Here is a 24,671-nt window from a genome sequence, read left to right as displayed (position 1 = left end):
TTGAATTTCCAAAATATATTTAAAACTGCTATTTCAATGGTAAATCATTTAACGTTGGGGGGGGTTATTACTGTTGGTGCCAGAGGCCGAAAGTGCAACAATGTCTCGTATGCATTACCCACTTAAAGGCATTCCAATTTTACAAAATCGTTTTCCCCTTACTGCTGGGAGCTCTGTCTGATGTACTGAGGCGATGATCACTGCTGAAAAACTGGCATAGGATGGCACTAATGAAATCTTGCCTGGTGTGGTAACTATTACCTGTGTGCGAAAAATGCCTAGGCAGTCAGAAGCTTTCAAATAAAATAAACAAGTAAGGAACCCAAGTCAAGGACAATTGAGTAGCTGTAGGGGTGATCTAAAATCATCAAATTTTAATAAAAACACACATATAATTGGTGTAAACAATAAACACATACAATATTCAATGAAAATAACAACTAAATGACACAATACTAAAAAGTCACAACCAAGGAATTACATTTAAAAACAAGTTACAGTATAAATTTATAAAAGGAACACCAATCATGAGGGTGTCCAACCGAAATAACAATACAGTACTCGACGCGCGTTTCGGCGAATTAACGCCTTCTTCAGGAGCCACAAAGCAATCTGAAATAATACAGAAACATAACATGAGAAACGGTACATTTTACGTTCCTAAATGTGGCAGTAATAAAATCCACAGTTACATATTTCGATCGACTTAAAAAGACCATTACATCATAACAGCTAATACAATTGCCTTGGGGCGGGGGGTAACTATTACTACACTAATAATGTTAGTACTTCGGGATGGTTTTCATTGAACATAAGTAGCTCTTATTGCAGAAAAGGTTGGAGAACCCTAATCCTCAGTATGCCACATCCTCCGAGGTCGCAGCTCTAAACCAGGCCACCATCATGGAATGGTACTGTCCGTAGTTGTTCTATTTTACCATTCCAAGATGACCAACACATTGGTTGTAAATGTAGCAGCCATGCTAGAACTTCAACATAACAAAACATGCACAATACCATTGCAATATAGCTACACACTGCTGTGTTTCATTTTATTTGTCATTGAAAATAAAATCCTGCCACGTTTAGCCAGCAGCTTGTTTCTCTCTACTTGTATTCATTTAATTGATCTTGCATATATTGTTAAGTTTGTGTTTGAGTTTATTCTGTTTCTGTAAGTGGATGAGTGCAAGAATGAGTCACTGGATGGATGAGTGGATGCATGATTGCTGAGATGAGAAATAGATATAAAGCCCGGGAAGTTGCATCACTTTAAAAGCAATTCTTAAAAAAAAAAATATACATTTTTAATTAAGAAAAGCATAAAGCAGCAATGAAACAATATATGAGTCCACAGTATACAGTTACATATTTCAGAGCAGGTGATATCTGGGAATCACAGTACAAACCTCCTACATGGAATCACTATAGTACTATCAGACATGTCCACTAGATAATTTACGCACATTTGATCAAGATTGCGAGACAGGTACGTGCACCATTTAGTACACGATATACAGGTGGGCACAACATTCTTCTCCAGATAAGGGCACATTATTAATATCAGAGACATCTAGTAGTTTGTTTCGTTCACAACGCAATTCAACTGTAGGGGATAGGCAGATATCGCCTCTGTATCTATTTCCCTCCTCTCGCCCCCCAATTTGCGGTCCTATTTCTTGGGGCAGCCCCTGTGTTTAAAGACGTCTTTTTCAGCTATCATTGCCCTGTCCATATCAACTGCCCAGTCACGTTCAATCGGGACCACCCCCACCCCCCATTTTTGTGCAATATTGCCCTTTGCGATGGCCCATAACAATGAGGCCCATGTTTTCTCTGTTTGCGTTAGGTCAGTGGCTTCCCAAACATTTAGAAGACATAGTTGGGGGGAGGCCTTCAAAGTCTTGCCACCTGCTTTCTCCATCTGCTGTGTGCCATTACCCCAGTATCGTTGCCAAGAGCAATTCTTGAAAAAAGTATGGGAGCTGTTGCACCATGCCTGTCCTCATAGTCTGGACTAGTTATTACTACCTGTTTGGGTTCTTGTGAAGTTTTGCATGAGCCGCCTCTAGTCACAAATAAATGGGCACTGACAATTCAAACAAGCTTTTTCAAAGCTAATAGGTTTCAGGTATTGGCTTTGCCAACTCCTTTTGCCCTTGCTGTGCACGCATCATGATTCTATGGCAACTTAGCATGAAGATTTATGCATTCACCAGCATGCAATCACACTCTTACAGTGTGACGTATTTTAGGTACCGCAAAGAGTGGGAGAGCAATGGAAGAGCTAGTGGGGAGCAGCAGTGCAGAGTTGGCTGGGGAAGCAACAGACAAGCTTGAGACCATGGGGAAGTAAATGAAAAATAATAATAATAAAAAAGCCAGAGGGAGTTATCAATGGTCTGGATCGAGGAGGAGGGAACATGGGTTGTGGGTATTTGAAGCAGAAAACAGCACACAATGGAGAGAGCAAAAGAGGCGATGAGCTGTGAGTGGAGAGAAGAGGGAGCAGCTTGGAGTGCATGGGAATATAAGTATTCAGCGCGACTCAGCAAGGTGGGCTCCAAGAGGTGTCTCTTCTCCGATCCTCTGGTCCAACTCCACCCTGCTTTAACTCTTCTCTGGCCCCATTTCTTTCTCCACCCTTCCCTTTCCTCCACCCCTCATCCCTGCTCTCTGCTCCCCTTTAACCGGCTTCCTTTTCGTCCACCCGTTTCTTTCTCTCTTATCTTCGTTTCCCTTTTCAATACCCGTAGCACCCCTCTTGCCTGCAGGGCCTTATTTAGGGCAGTTTAGGTGTTAGTGGTATCTTCCGGGAGTGTTGTGTCGTGGGCGTGACCGAGGAACAAACCAGCCCGGGGAGAGGAAGCAGACGGGCGAACTTTTCACAACTGTGAAACATTAAACTGTTTCATCATGGCTAATAGAATTTTGTTGCGCTACTTACAGTGAGCCTATTCTCTACATAATGGCACATTTTTTATGCTCCTTTGGCTTTTCCTCCTTCACGGTGGCCCATATTTAAGTGCATTGAGCTTGATATGGTGAATTTTAATTCTTCCGTCTTTATGGCCCATAATTACCGTGTATTGATTTCACTTCCTCAATCATTAGTGGACCTACTTATTGTGAAGCGATTTCTACATGCAGTGATTCTCACATGGCGCTTCTTGAGTTGTAGAATCCACTATCTCTTAGTGGATCCTCCGAGCAACTATCTGTGTGGTTCACCCCTGGCACCTTAATTTTTGCGTACTTCCTACCTCTGGGTGAGACCCTACGCCATTTCCTGGACCCGTGCACACACGTGCTTCCTCCACCCTCTCTCTCTCTTCCTCCTCCCTCCCTCTCTCTCTACCTCTCTCTCTCTCTACCTCTCTTCCTCCACCCCCTCTCTCTCTACCTCTCTCTCTCTCTACCTCTCTCTCTCTTCCTCCAACCTCTCTCTCTACCTCTCTCTCTCTACCTCTCTTCTCTACCTCTCTTCCTCTACCCTCTCTTCCTCTACCCTCTCTCTACCTCTCTCTCTCTCTACCTCTCTCTCTCTCTACCTCTCTCTCGCTCTACCTCTCTCTTCCTCCACCCTCTCTCTACCTCTCTCTACCTCTCCCTCTCTAACTCTCTCTCTCTCTCTCTCTCTCTTTACTTCTCTCTTCACCTCTCTCTCTCTACCTCTCTCTGCCTCTCTTTCTCTCTCTCTCTCTCTCTCTCTCTCTAACTCTACCTCTCTATCTCTACCCCTCTCTCCCTCTCTCTCTCTACCTCTCTCTGCCTCTCTCTACCTCTCTCTCTACCTCTCTCTCTCTAACTCTATCTCTCTCTCTACCCCTCTCTCTCTCTACCTCTCTCTCTACCTCTACCTCTCTCTACCTCTCTCTCTCTCTCTCTACCTATGTTCCTCTACCTCTCTACCTCTCCCTCTCGCTACCTCTCTACCTCTCTCTCTCTCTCTCTCTACCTCTCTTCCTATCTCTACCGCTCTCTCTCTACCTCTCTCTACCTCTCTCTACCTCTCTCTCTACCTCTCTCTCTACCCCTCTCTACCTCTCTATCTCTCTCTACCCCTCTCTCTCTACCTCTCTACCTCTCTCTACCTCTACCTCTCTACCGCTCTCTCTCTACCGCTCTCTCTACCTCTCTCTCTACCCCTATCTCTCCCTCTCTCTCTCTACCTCTCTCTCTACCTCTCTACCTCTCGACCTCTACCTCTCTCTACCTCTCTTTCTCTACTCTCTACCTCTCTCTCTCTACCTCTCTTCCTCTCTACCTCTTTCTACCTCTCTACCTCTCTCTACCTCTCCACCTCTCTCTCTCTACACCCCTCTCTCTACACCTCTCTCTACACCTCTCTCTACCCCTCTCGCTACCCCTCTCTCTACCCACCTCTCTATACACCTCTCTCTACACACCTCTTTCTCCCTCTCTACACACCTCTCCCTGGCAGCCAGAACCTGATAGCACTGCTTGTCCTTAAAAAAAAAAGCATTGGCATTCCCAATAGGTCTCGCCTTTGGGGCCTTATAAGTGTTTAACCATGCAACAGTTAATGTTGTTGCACCACAGATATTGTGCTGCATAACTAAATACTTGTAAGGTCCCAAAAGCGAGACCTATTAACTATGGCAATGCTTGTTCTTGTTTACATTGGATGGGATATGTATAAGCACTGTAGCCGAGGGTAGGAACGCAGAGTGTAGTTCTTAATAAATCATCCATTTCATTATCTGACCAGCAGTCACAAAACACAAGACTCTGCTTGGCCAACACGCCTGTCGACCAAAACAGACTAATTTGTTCCACAGGTTTCAATCTCAATTTGCAAAAGTCTTTAGTTTAACTTTCATTTTTTTGTTGCCCTTCAAATCACTCTTACTAGCCCCAAGGGACCACAAATTACCCTAATGTTGTGGGTGCACCGTTGATGACGTCCATATCCCCTCAGTAGGGTCAAAGGTTGAATCATGCATTTGATTAGCAGAGAGCAGGTGTTTGCAAGAAATCCGACAGCCAACTAAGTTACTATATAAGTCAGTATTCCCACCCCACCGCCTTTCTGTGCTTCCCACTTTGTCGACCTCAGTTTCATTTTAGAAGTAAAAAAAAGTAATTCTCTGACACACACAAAACTTTACTTGACGGAGGTCGGGGCATTAACGTACGAGGCTGAGAATTCTTTGGCCAATTCTGCGCATTTGTCCTTGCTATTTTTGCAAGAATGCGACTTCATACTGCACAATAGTTTAATTCTACGACGAATCACGTTATACATGTTGAACTTGTGGTGCTTAGGAGTGGAATATGAAGATAGTTGCAGTCTTGTTTTCCTTCTTCATTGTATTTCTTGCACATTCTGAACACCGTTCTGTCCGGCCTTCTGAGTTTCTTCCTGAAACTGACTTTTTGTTTTAGAGTCGATCCTTGGACAGCATGTGCTAGCCCATGCGTGTCGCTTGCGAGACACTTTTGTTTCCAAAAAGGGCTTGAAGCTTGTTTGTTTCTTACCCGTTTGTTGGCTTGCATGGCAAGCTTCTTTCCAGCCTTGTAATTCGCCACTGCCTGCTTATCAGCATTTTCATTCTGTGGAGCAGGTACCAAGCACTAATTGATTCAGTGCCTGTCCCATGCTCCCGACTTGATTGGGGTACTATTTTGTTCTTTTCAGTCTCCAGTGCCCTGCAAACAGAAAGCTTGTGACTGGCGAAAACGTGCCTTGCAGGACAAATTGCTAAGTTTTACTCTCTATAGCTAACTTTTTTTTATTTTGCCAAGTCTTCTTTCTCACTTTGCACTCATGTTTTCTTTTGTTTTTGGCTGTGGGAGCTGTTCTCAAAGGGTGAGGATTATTTTATTGCAAAACGACATTGTTTCTTTCTTATGTGTCATTTCTGAAATGATGCTTTAACACATAATCGTGCCGTAAACCCCAATCCATCCCACTTTAATCCGCGCCAATGCACCTCACATCCACCCACACCAATCTGCCCCACTCAATCCAATCCAAACCACTCACCCCAGTCCAATCAAATCCAATTCACCACACTCCAGCTCTTCCAGTCTGCCCACTCCAATTCACCCTTCTGCAATCCAAAACAATCTGCCCCATTCCAGTCCACAACAATCTGCCCTTCTCCAATTTGCCTCACTCCTATCCAAAACAATCTTCCCCACTCCAAAATAATCGCCCCACTCCAAAACAATATGCCCCACTCCAATCTTCCCCACTCCACTCTTAAACAATCTGCCCCCTCCAATCTCTCCCACTCCAATCTAAAACAATCTGCCCCAATCACCATTCCAGTCTGCCCACTCCAAATTGCCCTATTCCAATCCAGTACACCTCTCCCCAATCCACACACGCTATCCCAATTCACCCCACCTCAATCCACCACAATGTACCTCTCTCCAATCTAGTGCAACCCACAATATTCCAGTCCAGCCCATACAACCCATCCCACTATAATCCAGCCCAAACCAATCTACTCCACTCCAATCCAATCCCCCCACCCAATCCAATCCAATCCACCCCACTCTAATGCAATTTACCACAAAGCACCCCACTCCAATCCAAAAAATCTGCTCCACTCCAGTATGCCCACACCTATCCAAATTAATCTGCCCCGCTCAATCCAAAACTATCTGCCCAACTCCAATCCAGAGCAATCTGCCCTACCCCAATCTGCCCCACTCCAATCCAAAACAATGTGCCCCACTCCAGTCAGCCCCACTCCAATTCAAAACACCTTGCCCCACTCCAATCCAAAACAATCTGCTACACACCAATCTGCCACCTCCAATCCACCCCACTTCAATCCAAGCCACCTCACACCATTCCAGTCCTCCCTAGACCAAACCAATCCACTCAAATCCAATCTATCCCACTCCTATCCACCCCACTTCAATCCACCCAACCCAACCCACCCCACCCCACCCCAATCCAATCCACCTCAATCCAATCCATTTCAACTCACCTCAGTCCAGTCTACCTCAATCCAGTCCACCCCAATCCAATCCACACCACTAAGTCCAACCCACCTCACACTAATCAAATCCACCCTACTCCAATTCATCCCACACCCGTTCAGCCCACTCGAATCCACTCCACCCCACTTCAGTCCACTCCACCCCACTTCACCCCTCCCCACTCCACCCCACCCTACCCCAACCCACCCCACTCAAATCTAATCGACCCCATCAAATCCACCCCACTGCAGTCTAATCCGCCCCACTCTGCCCCAATCAACCCCACCACAGTTCATCCACCCCACTTAATCCAAGCCATCCAGCCCTCCACACTCCAATCCAATCCACCACACCGCACTCCACTCCAATCCACCCCACTCAATTCCAATCCACACCCCTCCAGTCCAGTCCAATCCACCCCTCTTCACTCCATACTAATTCACCCTCTCCAAACCACCCTACTATAATCCAATCCACCCCAAACCAATCCAATCCACCCCAATTCAATACACCTCACCCCATTTCAATGCAGCCTGCCCCAGTCAAATCCACCCCATCCAGTCCACCCACTCCAATACATTCAACCCACTCTACCCCAATCCAATCCACCCCAGGCTACTCCAGTCCTATCTACCCCACTAACTCAATTATCTCCAACCCACTCCACCCTATCCACTCCACTGCACTCTACAACACTCTCTGCCGCTGAGCCACTGAACATCTGATACTCTACTCCCCCTACTCCACTCTACTCCAACAAATCCAGTCTACAAAAAACCCTACTTCCCCCAATCCACTCTAGGACACTCTTAGCCATGCTGAACAGCAGCCACAATGGTGTACAACATGGCAAACCACATTGCCAAAGTCAATAGCTCTTGTATAGGTGAGAACTATGGGCTTTGTCAATGCTTGTTTTCTTTCTACCATACTATATGTAAGTATAGCAAATGTGAATCGCTATGGATTGATAAGCAAAGTTAAAGCCAATGGGATTAGCCTTGACAATTCTGAAAGTTTTTTTTAAACATACAGTATACAAACAAATGGACAAAAACATTGAAAAAAATATAAAAACAAAAGAGTGGCCTAGCAGCCAGGGCATACCAGCACTGGCACTGACGTGCATCCCTTCTCAGGTCACCTTACTCAATGTATCAGTGCAGTGCATGACCGTCAATGGGTGAAGTGGCAGATTCACTGCCCCTTGCTGTATGCTGTGGTGATTGGAAGCAAAATGTGAATGACACCTGAAAATACCAGTGGATGAAGGGGACTGACCCAAACCTCCTATATTTATATATAATGTATAATTGTATTAGGATTTTTTTGGGGGGGGGAGTGGGGGAGAATGAGGGGGAGGACCTGTCAATGCAGCCTCTTGACCAGGCCTAAAGATTACTTAGGGATGAAGAGGCGCCTAAACCTGGAAAGATATTTTTAGTGACCATGTCTCTGTGTTTCCTTATTTTCAAGAACATATATTTTCTCACTCAGTTTTTGTGATGCAGTGTCATCGTGTCAGGCTTGCCTCGATACCTTCAGTGCTAACTAGATTGCTTTTTTATAAAAACTTAAATGAGCTTGCCTGGAAACGGCTATAGACTATACTGTTATCACTTTGCTGCTGCTCTTGGTTTATCATTGATAGGAAGAGGGAAGGGTTGATGTTTTCATTTTAGACTTTACAACCGAGTTATGACATGAACAAGGTGTGGTTGTATTTACCCCATTCCATTACAGTTTTTGCGTGACTGTGTTTGTTAAATGATTAACTAATTTCCAGGACCTCAGTGATTTTAGCAGATATGGCCACAGGGCATCGCGAAGTTAATGTAAATGAATTTTTGTCAAGCATACAATTATGAATATATCTTTAATTATTTGAATAATATATTTTTTTGCATTTTTAAGCAATTTCATAGAAAGCAAAGAACTGTCAAACGCAGCAGATACATATGGCTAATGTTTAATTATTACGTTTGTGCAAATACAGAAACCAGAGGGCTCCTCTTTTACTTTACTCGCCACAAGCAATTGTGTTTTTCCAAACAATTTCAATATGATTGGAATCCTATTTTTATATAAATTATGCCAGTTAATGTTTTACAGTAGTACATTTGGGATGGACTTACCACTTTGTTTGGTGCGTTCTCTACTGTGATTTCTGAAAGAAAAACCTTAGGAACGTTAATTTAGCATCAGGAATGCTTCTTTCTTGTAAACAAAGTGAAAGTTATCCCTGCCTGGCCAGTGATCACTATTTACACACACCCTGTAATAGGCACAAGTTACAAATGGGCACAAAAACTGTTTGTGCCCAAATGTTTACTTTATCAGTAGTGTTGCTAATTTTGCCAGATGTTGTGACCTTTTCCCTCGCTCTTTTCCTCCAATCATCCCTGGTAAGCCAGAGTGCTTCTGTGACTAGTGTGTTTGGTTTGGCTACATTGATTGATGGCTTCCACAATCCCATGAACAAAATTGGTAGAATTTTTAACCAACAGCCATGTCAGACTGTGTGTGGTATGTTATGGCATCTATCTTTGCAGACATCTGAATTACTGAAAGAATGTAGATGATTGTTTCTTTTTGGTACCTTTCTTCTCCTTACAAACAGGCCACATTGTCGGGCTGCAGTGGCTTTGGCTAGGCGATAATGATAAATTATACTCATCTTGAACTAGAGCGTCTGTTTCAGAATGAGAATATTGATTCTCTTGTACTCCTGAGGCATGGCATTGCAGGTTATTTATTGTCCCTCCACCCAGAACGTCCGTCAGTGTACCACGAAGGGATCGCATGAAATGACAGACCTCGTATTCAAAAGTTACTTTACATACCAGCAGGAGACTGGTTTGAGCAGAAAGTGCTCTCAGCAAGACATTTTCTACTTGAGCCAGTTTCCCGTAGGCAAAAAACAAGCTACATTTTGCATTCGAAATGGTGAGAATGTTGCACCTGTCACATAAATAAAAATTCGAGAATTGCACTGGTGCAAAGAAATTATTGTGGATTATAGATTATACGTGATGGATTCAAGGGAATGCACTGAGTTAGAATGTTAAGTATAGATCCAGATTTTGGGTGAGATTGAGTTACTCAGAAAGATAAAACATAAAAATTAAACTGAGTGTTATTACAACTTGAATTACACTGGAAACGTTATGCAATAATAATCAAGTCACTTCTGCAGGTACCAGTAATCAAAGGTTGTTCCTGAAATATGTTGCACACATTAGATATGTAATTATAAAACTCAATATAGAGGCTTACATATAGCAAGTAGAAAGTGTGCGGTATTGCTTACATTCCCAGCTTGAGAATCGAATCAAAAAGCCTTCACCAGTTTTAACAGTCAACGGGTAGTTAAATGGCCACAATAAAAACACATAACATATACGACATTTCATTGATTAAAAGATGTAAAGAAAAATATACATGTAACAATAATTATCCAGTGCGGGATGGAATAAATATGTTAAAACAGAGTCATTAAAAACACATGCTTTTCCTAGCACTAATAGCCTTGTGTAGAAAAGTAGCCGTAAAAAAACAAATGTCCGGGTGATGCATATTAAAAAGCAATTTCATTGATTCTGTGATAGTTCTTACTCCAAATCTAATCAAGATAGGCTTTAAAAGGGGAGGAGCCAAGCTCGCGTCCGAGATGGCCGCGTTTTAGCTCGGCTCCGTTCGCTCTCCTGTCTGGAACGACTATCCTGTGTTTTATCCTGCCCCGGGAAGTATTCTTTGATGGACTATGGAACTACGACATTTCACAGGCACTTACCGTTTGATCCTTTTGTTCCTGGGTGCCGCGGATCCTGAGCTGCGCCCTTGTCTGCTTCGGGGCTTCTGGAGCGAGCGGGCCTGACACTCCTTGGCGGCGCCCGGGCCGGACGGGGCGCTGTGGCCGGCCCTTGGTGGCGGTGTGGGTTCGGTCGGAGAGGCCGATGTGCAATTAGACCGGTTACGGCTATCCGGGCCTGGTCCGGCGGTCCTGCGGCCTGGTGTTGGGGCGCTGCCTTCCATGGACGGGGTTGACCGTGTATGTGGCTCGTCTCCCCTTTGTCCTCCGGTCCGGCCATTTTGAGTTCCTCCGCCCGGACTCGGAGAACGGTGCCGGCGGCGTGTGGGGAGCCGGCGACTCGCCTTCTTCTGGTGGCCCCCCTTCCTGCTCTGGTGGTGCCTCTGCTGGTGGTCGGGCGTATCCTGTTTGCCCCGCCGGTGTCCGGACGGGGGTCGGAGTTTGCCGCGGCCCCGCCGGGCTTCTAAGATGGCGGCCGGCCCCATGTCTCTCGGCCTGGCCGAGACTGGCGACGCTGGTCCGCCGCATGGCACGTTTGCTGAATACTGTAAAGGTGGACCTACGCTTGGCGACATCCTCGCCGCCCTGCGCTCCTGGGGTACTCCCATGGCCGCACCTATCATTGACCTGGAGGAGGATCGTTTTGCCGGGCCCGCTGGGCCCCCCCCGGTGTGTGCGGCTTCATCTCTGTTGTGTGCTGCTGGAACTTTCCTGGAGGTCGTAGGCCCGGCGGCTGCCGTCGATTTGGGTGTACGGATGTCCGCTGCCCTCCTTCATCCGGTGCTCCCTCCTGAGCAGGGGGTCCGCCGGCCAGGTCCCGTCCGGACCAACCTCGTTGGATCTCCCTTTCCTTTTTTGCCTCGAATGACCGAACGAAGATTCTGTGATTGCTCCGCCGGATCGGCTTTCCTCATGTTGTCTTCGGAACTGTGCCTGCATTGCCTGAGGTGGTTGCCGTCCTTTCCTGTTCATCCGGGTCGCGATCGATACGACTTGTGTGGATTGCCGATCGGACTCCCTGTTATTCACCTCCTGTTCCACATGATCTGGTTCCTTGTGCGTTGGACGACTACAGCTTGGGATAAACAAGGACAGGGTTGAGATGAACTTGCCTCGGTGGACTATTATTTTGCGGTATGGTCGGATGATCCGTTTGTAACTGTATGACTATGTTCGATTCTTCTTCATGTTCCTGGAATTTATCCTTGTGCTTACTATCTTCCCGTGGGCTCTGAGTATTTTCGGACGGGGGGGTGGGAGCTGATGGGGTTTTGATTATATGGCTCCTCTCCCGCTGTTACTTCCCTGTTTTCCCTTCTTCTTTTTGTCTTTGTGGTTCTTTCTTACTTTTATTTCTTCTATATTTCGGGTTCTGATTAGGGCGACAGGCACGCTGCTGGGGGGTAGGCCATAGCCTTCTGCAGGGGTGCAGGGTGGGCTGTGCGGGGTGGGGGGGGGTCTGTCCTTTTGTGTTTTCCCCTCATTCCCCCCTTTTTTTGTTCTATGGCTCTTATGTATCCCTCTTTTTTCGTGACGCGGTATCGGCATGTGGCCCCCTTTGGGTGTTTTTTGCTGGCATGGGCCTTCTGGTATTCCTGCAGTCCCGGTTTACTACGCATTCATTCCTCCTGTTACCACTAGTTCCTTGTGCCGGTCTATTCTTGAGTGCTTCGTTAGCCATGGGGTGCGTGCTGTGACGCTGCGTCCTTACTTTCCCCCCCTTTTTTTCCTATGTCCTTTCACCCCTTTTTTCCCCTCTCTCCCCTTTTTCTTTCCTCCCCCGGGTTGTTGTGGCAGAGGGCTCTTTGTTTTGCAAACCTAATTTTAGTTTTGTGTATTAGTGTGTGTTCTCGTAGTGGTGGGAGGGCGCTGGGCAGCGGTTGCAATTGCTATTATTGTGGGACTCACGTTCTGCCTTTGCCAAAATGTATCTGTTCTTTTTGCATTTTCTTGTGTTCGATACTTCTGCTTGCTCGCGGCCCACCACGGCCCTCTGGACTTTACGGATTGCCATTATTCTGCGACACCCTTTCCTCTATTATAAAATCAACCTTCTCCCATCCTGTTCGTGGTGGTTGCTCGGAGGCTTTTTGCCTTTGCTTTTCGTATGGACTGCTTTGATATCCTGTTGGAGCTTCTGTATTGCCTGATATGTTTCTTTCATTTTGGTGGCCGGCCCGATGGGTTGTAGGCCCGTATCTGTGAGCGCTTTCTGTACAATAAAGGTTTAAAAAAAAAAAAAAAAAAAAAGATAGGCTTTAAATAAATTTTCCGTAGTTCACTGTACAAGGTGCAAGAAAAAAGAAAATGCACAGTACTCTGTTCAGTCTTGTGATCACAAGGACAGGGTCCCACAGGGCGCGTTTTTATATTAGGGCACGCAACCAGATGGTGTACAGTTCCCATCCTCATTCTAGTGAGTACAAACTGGTGTGAGACTCTAGTCACCTGTGTCAGGTAGGGATGAAATCCACTAAACTCATTCAAGCCATTGTACATTTTACAGGTAGTAAGATTTGAATCCTCCAAGGCACGCCTCTCTATACAGAAATTCAAAAACATAGTCTTCATATTTGATTTGGAGTTGTCAGATACACAAAACCGATCCTTGATCACATCATATCCAAAGACATTTAGAAAATTTTCAATATTATATTTAATCCAGGGGATCTTCATGTGCTGGTCCAAAGTGAGGCAATCCTCAATGATAGCTCTGTTTAGTGAGGTGCCTTAATTTAACCAAACAGATCGCCACAATAGTAAGGGTCTTAGCATGATTAAATCATTCAAGAAATGGGACCCCGTTTCCTTGTGAACCAGAGTGTTAGAGGTAGATTTGGGTAAACACAGGAGCCTTTTCAGGAAGTTGTTCTCCTCTATCTGTAGGCACCCGGCAGATGTCACACCCCAAACTCCCGCCCCATAAAGGGCCGCAGATAGGCATTTAGATTGGTAAATTTTTAGCATATCTGCTATACGTCTATTTCCCAATTTCTTTGCGAATACGAAAACCCCATTGGCACTTCTAATCATCTTTGTTTTAACCACTTTGTGTTCGATGTCCCAGCTACCATTTTTTGAGAAATTAATCCCCAAATAGCAGAAATTGTCTACTTTTAAAACCTGTTCACCTTCTATAAAATAATGGGAGTTGATTTTCGTTTTTGACTTAGCTCGGCCAGAGCACTCCATCACATAGGTTTTAGATCTATTGATCACCAATTTCCTATTTTTGATGAACAGAACAAACCTGTCCATCAATCGTTGGAGACCCAGGGGTGTCCTAGACAACAGTACAGCGTCGTCCGCATAGAGTAGCACAGGGATGTTAAGGCTATTAACTCTTGGGGCGTCAGCCGTAACTGTTTGCAGGACAGCATCCACCTCATTAATAAAGAGAGTAAACAGTAGGGGTGCTAAAACACACCCCTGCCTGATTCCTCTCCCTATCCTAAATTTACTTGTGCATTCCCCATTGGGCCCATATCGGACGCTAGTACTAAATTTTTCATACAGGCGAGCTAGAAAATATACTATACTGTCAGGGGCTCCCATGTCAATCAATTTAGCCCAAAGTAGGGCGTGGTCTACCATATCGAAGGCACTGCTTAAGTCGGCGAAACATAAATACAACAACCCACTTTTGGCCTGTGTGTATTTCCCGACCAAAAGTTCTAAATTTAAGCACTGCTCTATAGTTCCACGCCCTTTTCTGAAACCAAACTGGCTATTAGTTAAAATCTCATTTGACTCTGCCCATTCTTCTAATCTGGCTAATAAAACACGACTCATAACTTTTACTGATGAGTCCAGTAGGGATATTGGACGGTAGTTTTTTGCTTCGCCCCGGTCTCCCTTCTTATAGATAGGGATTATAATTGATTCTGCCCAAGTAGGTGGTATTTTAGAGCAGACTGCAGCATTAAAAATCTTTGCCAGTAGGGGGCCCCAAATCTCCGGAGCTGTCTTGTAAACATCTATAGGAACCCCATCGGGTCCTTGGGCCTTCCCTCCTTTACTAGCTTTAATGCTAGCCATAACTTCCTCTACTGTAATATCTAGTGCAACTATAGGCCATCCTTTTCCTGGGGGGTCTATACTATTGCCAGAATCAAATATGGTCGAGAAATGTTTGATCCATGAATCAATGCTCACATTAGATGTGAGCACTGGAATCTTCTCGTCTTTAAATAATGGGCTATTTACAGTAGACCAGAACAAATTACAGTTCCTTTGTTCTGCTGCTTGACTTAGATTGTCCCACGCTTCCTGCTGCAACTCAGCCTTTCTCCGTTTGAGGACCAGTTTAAAATCCTGTCTAAGTTAGATCACTAAACACTTGTCTCTGGGTTTAGCTGCTAAAGCTTCTTTAAGATCTCTCAGGGCAATAGAACAGACATGATCAAACCATCCCATATTCTGTCTATTTACGTGCCCCACCTCTTTAGTAAACTTCTTACTGATGGTGGCATTGATTCTGTCAAAGTGGTCGATACTGGCACCATCTGTCTCCCCCTGTTCGAGAATTGCCGAACTTTCCATCATACAACTGTTAATGATGGAATCAGATGTTTCTTCGGCTTTTTCACCCTTCCACCTCAACCTAACTCCGTTAGTTCTATGTGGTTCAATATTTACAATTGTACCCGTATTGGGAGTGGTGGTAGAATTCCAAATCTTAATTTCTGTGGTTAGACAGTTATGATCGCTCAACATTACATCAACCACCTTGACTTCAGAGCACATATATGTTAGGTTGGTAGACATGCATATAAAATCAATTACTGTATTAGCCTCCCTCCCTTTGAAAGTTGGGACACTCTCTCCCAGATCATTTTTTACGTTTTCCATGATTACCATGTCATAATCTATCAAAAAGTTATTCAGGGTTTCCCCATACAAATTGTGGGGGAAGTGAACTTCAGCATCCCCTGAATGATTATAGACACCACATAGATTCTGGGATGATAAGGGGCAAGTTGAGACATTAAAATCCCCCACAAAAATATATTCGTAAACACCATTAAAATTCTCTACAAAATTACACACTGCTTTGTGTAAATCATTAACAACTGTGTGCCTAGTACCATCAAATATATTATTGTAGAAATTAATCAACAGGACATTTCTACAGTCATCTTGTACAAGCCAAAGGATTTGGGAATGAACCCCCACTTTTACATACTTTTTTACCAATACAGGCAACTTCACTGAAATCAGAACTAGCAGACCTCCTCTAGATCTCCCATGGGGTGAGGCCAATGCGGGAAGCTCATAGGAGACAAAGCCATCACTCCCTCTATATTCTCTGCACCATGTCTCCTGTAGACAAATAATGTCAAATAAGCTAATAAAGTCTTTCCAACCCAACATATCTTCTTTGGCCGTCAAACCAGCAATGTTCCAGCTAGCAATATGACACGTTGCCTTACCCCTCTCTAGGCTGACATTAGGCATATCGTCTGAAAATACGGACACGTTATTATTTACATTAAAATGCTCTATGTTAAACTCTAAATGTTCATCTTCACCCCCAATAAACATACAATCCATATTCACAGTATTAGTGTTTTCAGTTAAGGGCATTTTTAACTCTCTAGCATCTACTCTCACCTGGACTAATTTACTCTTATGTCAATCGTTTTGGTCCAGGAAACTCAGTGACTGAAACCTGTTCTGGGTTGGAACTTGGTATAACATCCCATTAAGTGGTGGCATTATACTATCGCTTACTGGTGGGAAATTAGGCACATGTGTTATAAATCTATTCCCACCATGAACCGGGTTCGTCATATGCATTGGTGTAACAAATGGGCCGTCCTGGGGGGCAAAACAGGGGGTATGTTGCCCTGATCTGTTTCCAATTGAATAAAAATTATTATTATTCGAAGATCCCTCCCAGCTGTTTACTGAATGCAACCTGTTTAAATGGTTGTAAAAATATCCCAGTGGCCTTGCGACAACGTCTGTCTCTGACTGCGTGATTGAGGCTGCTCTTAAGAGAACCGTCGCAACGTGTTGCGGATGTTTAAAATTGATAATCACGCAGTCACCCCCACATGATTTTCTGGTGTTACCTATCCAGTTGACTCTTCTAATGGAGATAATCTGATCTGAGTAGCCAACTGGGTAACCACAATGCCTACTAAGCCAAGAGATAGCTTTATTTTTAAGTGAATCTCCCGTTTCTTGGGTATAAAGGGCCTGTGTGATAGGTGGGACATTCGTTAAAACTACAACGTATGGTACGCATTCAGGTGGGAGGTCCACAGGGCGCTCATTTGCTTTAACTGGGACCCTACTTGTTCCCCCAGTGACAGCCGCTGGTACTTTGATGGCTGACACAGCTGGCACATGACCAGACTGCTCCCCATTTAAAGATAATGTTGGTCTAACAACCTGGTTAGGACTAACCTGTCCTTTACTTGATGACCCTGCTCTCTGTTGCTGCTGAGGCGGTCTACCCTTATCCTGTGCAACAGAAGTTGTAACCAAAGTTGTTGGAACAGGTCGTTCTTTGGATAATTGTTTCCCATTGGTAACTATAACAGGAGGGCTGATTAGATTTCCTGGTTGCCCCCCATCCTGGATAGATACCAAGGTTGATGATGTTATATCTTTAAAAGTTAATACCGTTTTATCCAAGGTAACAGAATGATGGTCAACCACGTCCCTTAGTCTTTGAACTTCACTGCACAGGCCCTCTATTTTGGCAAGCAGTGGATCGATAATCATTTTAAGTTTCTTATCGATAGAGCCCATCAGTAAATCTAATTGATCAGGCTCAATGGAGACACAACTTTCTTTAATTACTGACCCTATATCCTCTGGGTTATCCTTATGAGTTAAATCCTTTTTATGTTTTCTACCTGAATGATAATTTCCCCTTTTAGGTACAGTTTTCCTACAAGCTCTCATTAATCTAGTGGCCCTCAATGAATGTTGGGGAGTACCCTCACAAGTGTCACCCAGATCACCTCCCGCTATAGTCGAATTACTAGAAACCTCAGTACTATCTACAGCGGTACTGTTCTCATCCACCTCAATTAATGTAGCTTGTTCACTGGGTGTATTAGTATCCGCATCATTGAGGTCCGGAGACTCAATCAAAGGGGAGATTTCCGGAGTGCTTTTCCCCAGGGATTTTCTCCTATCCGTATTTATTCTGTTAACCACCTTCAACAGATAGTTATCAGGTAGGGTGGATTGTATAGACATGGTAGGTGGAAAATCCGAAGACAGTTCACGAAGAGTATATAAAATCAAATATAATGTCACGATATACTACTTGGACGTACTCACAAGTAGAAATAAGGGGGGTGGCCCGTCCCGTCCCTGGTCGTCCCCGGACGGCCACAGACGGCCCGCCCTCTGCCCGGGCTCCGCCTGGCGACGCCCGCGACACGGAGGGAGCGTCCTGGTTAAATAGGGCCTCCGGGCGCGCAGGAAGTGGCCGGAAGTGGTCGGACGGCCCTCTGGGAGCTGTAGTCTCCAGCCGCCGCGAGGTGAGGAAACGCGGCAGCGGCGAGACCTACAGCGTCAGGGCCCCAGGAGCAGGAAGACGTCCAGCAGGTAAGTGCCCCAACAGCGTTATGGCAATTGTTCCTCCAACATACAATACATAAATATTAATAAAACAGCAGTCATGTTACAAGTATTATGCTTTTTGTTTATGCTATGCAGTTATGTACTTTGATCGCTAATCAGGCAGTGGATCTCACTGGGCTATCTGCAGCTCTGCGAGAAGAGGCAACAGCTTCGCTCACTCTATGATCCTCTTGATGTTGTAGAGACCCCGACCGCCACCTCCCTTCAAACCCCAAACCAGGGCCCACCTGACACTTCCGGACTTGGTTCTCTAGGGGCGTGGAGAAGTCGGGTCCAGGTGGGGAGCTCTAGATTTTGTGGTAGTGAAACTTTTGTGCTTGACTTTTAAACATGCCTTTCGCGTATAGACTGCAGTAACTTGTGCGCTATCACATTTTGGCATTTACATAAATGTTCTAAAAAACATGTATGCGTTAAGATCACAAAGTCGCAATAAAATAATTCTTTGGTTCACTAACCTCAACCAAAATAACATAAAAGACAAGCATTGGAAATGCAATAGGTCTCGCAGCGTTAGAGTTAGTGCATTTAGAATTGTTTATGGGTTTTTTGTTGTAAATCTTTTGCATTTTTATTTTTTGTAGCCAATGCTAAAGAATTACAAATCAAAAAAGCAATAAACATTTGTAAAAGCTTTAACTAAAAATCCTGTGAGACCTATTGCACTGTGTGAGGGTGAGGTGTTGAGGGTGAGTGAGGGTGGGGGTGAGTGAGGAGTTGAGTGTGAGTGAGGTGTTGAGGGTGAGTGAGAGTGAGTGAGGGTGAGGGTGAGGGAGGGTTATTGTGAGTTAGGGTGAGGGGTTGAGGGTGGGTGAGGGTGAGGTGTTGAGGGTGAGTGAGGGTGAGTGAGGATGAGTGAGGGTGAGTGAGGGGTTGAGGGTGAGTGAGGGTGAGTGAGGGTGAGTGAGGGTGACTGAGTGTGAGTGAGAGTGACTGAGTGTGAGTGAGTGTGAGTGAGTGTGAGTGAGGGTGTGTGAGGGTGAGGGGGTGTGAGGGTGTGTGAGGGTGAGGGGGTGTGAGGGTGTGAGGGTGAGGGGGTGTGAGGGTGAGGGGGTGTGAGGGTGAGGGGGTGTGAGGTTGTGTGAGGGTGAGGTGAGGGGGTGTGTGAGGGTGAGGGTGTGTGTGAGGGTGAGGGGGTGTGAGGGTCAGGGGGAGTGAGGGTGAGGGGGTGTGAGGGTTAGGGTGTGAGGCTGAGGGTGTGAAGGTGGGTGAGGGTGAGGGGGTGTGAGCACCTGCTATCATCTCGTATTAAAATTGCATGCTAGAGCATAGTGCACATTCAAAAATCACACAAGCTACTGAAAATACCTCGACAAAATACATCTCAGTGTAAAGGTTGAGGGTGTTTTCTATGCGGATAATGGTAACTCACAAAGTAAAGTTCCACTATGGACCTGACAAAGTGGCTGTCACACTTCCAACACTTAGAATGGAAAATGTTCACCCAACTTAATTCGCCCCCTCCAACGCTAATAAGCCGCGCAACTTATCAGATGTTATTTGGCAAGTAAGAATTCATCCCAATTCATATGTTGCCCTTCAAAATTATTACCAGTGACTTACCAGTTAGTTAAACGTCGCAAATCAAAGGGGAGCTGCAATATTTACTGAATGGTTGAGCAGCAGAAGACTGTCAAAATCTTGGCACAGTTCTACTACAACCCCTCTATAAAGATGCAAATAAGTCAGCGCCTACGTTTTACCACCTTTTTTCCCGCTGAAACACAATAGGTAAACTATGCTCGCGGCTTTGCTAGGTAGATTGCAAACAGAGATAGAGCATCGGAATGCGGCGCTCCATTTTAGGCAGGTTTTTACACAACCACTTTCAGCTGGTTTTCGTCTTTTCTAGCTGGCCGCCGGCAAACGGTCTGGGCCGCTCCAGACTCCGCTGTGATGCCGCCTTTGGGAGTCGGGGTCCCTCAGGGCTCTATTTTGAGCCCGACCCTCTTTAATATCTTTATGACCCCTTTGGCGGCATTGGCGGAGTCGTTTGGGGCCCGGATCGTATCGTACGCCGACGATACCCAGCTCCTCTTCTCCTGTAAGAGAGGAGAGGACTTCGAGGGGGAGAGTATCCGGGATTGCCTTGGGGCTGTGTTTCAATGGTTCCATCTACACAGCCTCAAGTGCAATCCCGATAAGTCTGAGGTACTCTTCTTCGGGTGCGATGTGGAACCAGAGTGGCAGGCCTGGTGGCCCATTGACATGTCCCCCCCTTTGTGTTCATCCCAACTGGCTAAGAACTTGGGTGTGAAGATGGACACGGGGTTAACAATGAAGGCCCAGATCCTCGGAGTGTCGGGTATGTGTTTCGGCCTCCTGAAGATGCTCCGGAGGTTTCTTCCCCTACTATCGGAGGAGCACAGGAGGCTGACTGTGCAGGCCCTGATAGGCTCCAGGTTGGATTATTCTAACGTTCTATACCTGGGCCTGCCAGAGTACCTGTTACAGCGGCTGCAAGTTGTGCAGAACGCTGCGGCGCGAGCAATCTACGGATTGAACAGACGTGCCAGTGCCACGGCTCTGCTTCAGACCTTGCACTGGCTGCCAATCCGTAAGCGGATCGCCTTTAAGACCTTGACTCTGACTTACAAAGCGCTTCATGTGACGGGGGCTAAGTATCTCCAGAGGAGAATCACCTTTTACCAACCGGCGCGCTCCCTGAGGTCAGAATCCTTACTTTTGGCGTCCGTTCCACGAGTGAAGCGAGCACGCCTGGGAGGCCGCTCCTTTGGTTTGCTGGCGCCCCAACTGTGGAACTCTTTGCCCCTGTCACTTCGGGGAGCCTCTAGTTTATTAGCCTTCAGAAAGGACCTTAAAACGTGGTTATTCTCCCAGTAGGCCCCCTGTGTTTTGTTTCGTTATTTTGTATCTGTAATTCTCTTTTTTTAATGTGTTATGTTAGTTTTACTGCAGCCTCGTTAATTAAAAGCGCCGGGACACTCTTTTTGAGTAGCCGTGCGCTCAACAAAAGCCACTATAACATAACATAACATAACATAACACTTACCCGGTGCGAGAGCAAATGTTTAGGCAGTGAGAGTGTGTGGGGGTCGAAATCTCCCAGGATGCCTAGGGACCTCTGATTGACATGCCTCATAAGTTTGTGTAATTACCGGCGTGACTAAGATGGCTTCAGCACAGCTTGTTTAGCATTATGGGAAATATCTCAAATGGTGGATTCTGTATGAAGCAGTTAACAGCCGTAGAACTCTAGCAGACAGAGGAACAATGGAGCAGAGCTGTGAAAGAAACCAGTCAAGCGGAAGGAGCTAGTAAGGCCCCACGCCATGTGTGTGGCCACTGGTCGTTTCTCACAGGATGTGCCTCTGTGACGAGGAACGTGTGGGGTCCGAGTGGACAAATCAAAGCTGCCCCCACCAGCGAGGGGTTATGAGAGGACCTCATAAGACTCGAGATTAAAGTCCTAACTGAAGGAACGGCGACCTTCCGGGAAGAGTGAAGAGACGGGAGATGTGCGCGCGAGCCAGCACTGATCCCAAACAGGCCCCCGGACCTCGCGAGCCGCTGCAGGGCCCGGGAACAGGAGACCCAAACAAAGGAAAGCCAAGTAGAGCCGAGAGGAACACAACGTCTCAGCGTGGGGAGCGCAACTGCGAAGAGCAACCTGAAGGGTGTAGCGGGAGGAGAGTAGGAGGAGGAGAGTAGGGGAGGCACGGCCTAGCGGCCGTGCAATCAAGAAGTGAGGGGGCGGGAGAGTAGGCAAGGCAGGCGGCTGGGGGGAGGGGGGAGGAGAAATGCGACGCGACATGGCAGGCAGGGGAGGGGGCGGAGCGGGGGTGTGGGAGGAGTGCGGGAACAGACAGAGTAGGAGGAGGAGAGTAGGGGAGGCACGGCCTAGCGGCCGTGCAATCAAGAAGTGAGGGGGCGGGAGAGTAGGCAAGGCAGGCGGCTGGGGGCATGTGCACGCGCTTTTAAGCTCAATGCGCATGCGCATTGAGCTTAAAAGTCACGGGCACTGCAAGGAATCGCCACGATTCCTTGCAAGTTGGATAAAGAGTGGATGAGCCCCTATAGTCTCGCTTGCTCGATGCGCATGCGCATCGACAGGCGAGACCTAAAAAACCACGTGCTAAATTGGATGAAAAGTGCACAGCATTTTTGAGGCTGTGGTGGTTCGGGTGTTGTTGGCAGTGCTTTGTTGTGAGGGCTTTCTGAGTCAGAGTTAGGTATTATGTGTGAAATGACAGGCCTGCCAGTGTGAGGGTTGTGGAACACGTGCTGACTTGACACGGTTTACTAAACAGGGCAATACGCTGCTGCATAAATCTGTGGTAACATAACGGGCACTCGGCGCTGCCTGGTTTAATACCAAAGAGAAGATGAAAGATTATCAACATTGGGATGCAATTACATAAGGAAGCAATTCCTTCAATTTTATTGCAGCCTTGAAATGCAGGTTTACCTTAAAAGATGTCGGTTGTACCTGTGCATTTGACGATTCTCTGACAATGGTTATAATCTTGGAAACTGACTAATAAAAGTAGATGCATAAGAAGTGTGTTGTGAACACATGTGATTAATAAAAGCGAACAAAGGAAGATATTTGATTTGTGTGAAGTAATGGGCAATTTATAACAATGATACAATGAGAGAGATGTTGTGTACACCTCTGCTTTACGGTACAGAAATCTGTATAATATTTCTTTTAATGAATAGTCGCTTAGCGCACAAATAGAATGTATTACAGATAGAGGCGTAAAATAGTCAATGAATTACGTAAATAATTACATAGTGAAAGGTCTTTCCCTGTTAAATATCCCATCTCCTGTTGCCCCTCCAGCCCACGTGGTTTAGTAGTTTCTTGATGGGACCCGACCCGGAAATCATCTAACCATGTCTATCCTCATCCCAATGGGGCCAGATCGTTTCCCATTTTTTGGGCTTCCTCTGCTTTGATAAATAACCTTCTAGAAATAATTAATCACACCACGATGTACTGGTGTCAGGAGGATTTAGCACTGAGTTAAGGATTCCAGTACCTAATCATTTCAGTCATTTGCTTTCCGAGCTGTACCCTCCATGTCTGGTTGAACAGTGTCTTTTCACAGGTTCTCTTCCTGCATTCAAGGGCAGTTGTTGGGAGAATGTCTTAAGGCTCTCCCCAAACGGGGAGATCCGACAGTTATCAGTAGCACATTGGCACCGAGCTCATGAGAAGATGGAGAACCAGCAATTTAAATACATTGTACAGCATATAGGCAGCTTTTTTCACTGTGGTTACTTCGATTGTGTTTTTGTTTTTTAGGTGATTGTTTATTCAACACTGAACAGCCACTGAGTGCACTTATATTATGTAGTTCTGAAACAAATACATTCAACACCTCTGTCGAATTTGATTTAGCAATGTGTGTTTTATGAGCTAAAGGACCCAAACGTTGTAGCATTGTATGCCACTAACAAATACAGCTGTGGAAATATTACGGTGAATGACTCATTTACCACGGAACACAAACACGCAAGTACAAGCCTTATTTTTTTTTTGTAGAAGGAGTTTTAAAAGTCTATTTTTGATTGGCATAAATATGTATCTTTCCCAAGTCAGGTATAAAATATAAAAATAACAATGTAGGAGAGTGTGGATTGGAAGGCAGAAAAGTGCTGCAGTGCTTTATCCACGGCTCTGTCCTAGAAAGGGTCCTGATCTATGAATATACATCAGATTTTCTGTCTGCAAATTGTGGGACAGAAGAGGTTGCAGAGTGAAAGTTGGCAGGTTTTCAAAACAGATTGTAGGTCAAGCCTGTCACACACCACCGCTGTCTGGTTGCAAAAGATTTGTTGGGGACATGTTGCTAGCCGACCTTGAGAGTGCCTCCACTCATTGATTTCTATTGGCTTTTTGCCTTGTCTCTTTTATTTTCTTGCTTTCTATTTGCTTGTTTTAGCCCTTCTCTCTCCTTTTTGTCCCTCCCATGGAGCATAGCATGTGTCCCTTATCTCTGACTGGCTCCCTTTAAACTTCCCCAACTTTTTGGGTATTTTTTTTTCTTTTTGTAAACGTACTGCATGAAATTGCATGCACTTCCCTCGTTCTCCAACTCTGTCTCTTTGTTTTCCTTTTCCACTTTGAAGCTTCACAATCTCTGTTGATGTTCTTTTTACACTTTAGCCACCAATGTGTGTAATGACATTTTATTGAGGCCCACATGCTGCCTATTTTCCTGGACTTTACTTTCATCATTTGTTGAATTGTGTTCTCTATCTACACTACGTTACATCCTTCATGCCATTCTAGTCCGTTAAAAAAAAAAAACTATGGTCCACA

General features: G+C 45.5%; 1 protein-coding gene across 1 annotated transcript in view; it reads left to right on the top strand.

Annotated features, from left to right (window-relative positions):
- IL10RB (interleukin 10 receptor subunit beta) overlaps nucleotides 1-24,671 on the top strand; it is a 219,040-nt gene that overhangs the window by 37,770 nt on the left and 156,599 nt on the right. The window lies entirely within an intron of this gene.

The sequence above is a fragment of the Lissotriton helveticus genome, chromosome 8 (genome assembly GCF_964261635.1).
Source record: "Lissotriton helveticus chromosome 8, aLisHel1.1, whole genome shotgun sequence".
Classification (NCBI taxonomy): Eukaryota; Metazoa; Chordata; class Amphibia; order Caudata; family Salamandridae; genus Lissotriton; species Lissotriton helveticus.
The sequence above is the reverse complement of the archived record's forward strand: the minus strand, read 5'-3'. Positions and strand labels throughout refer to the sequence as shown.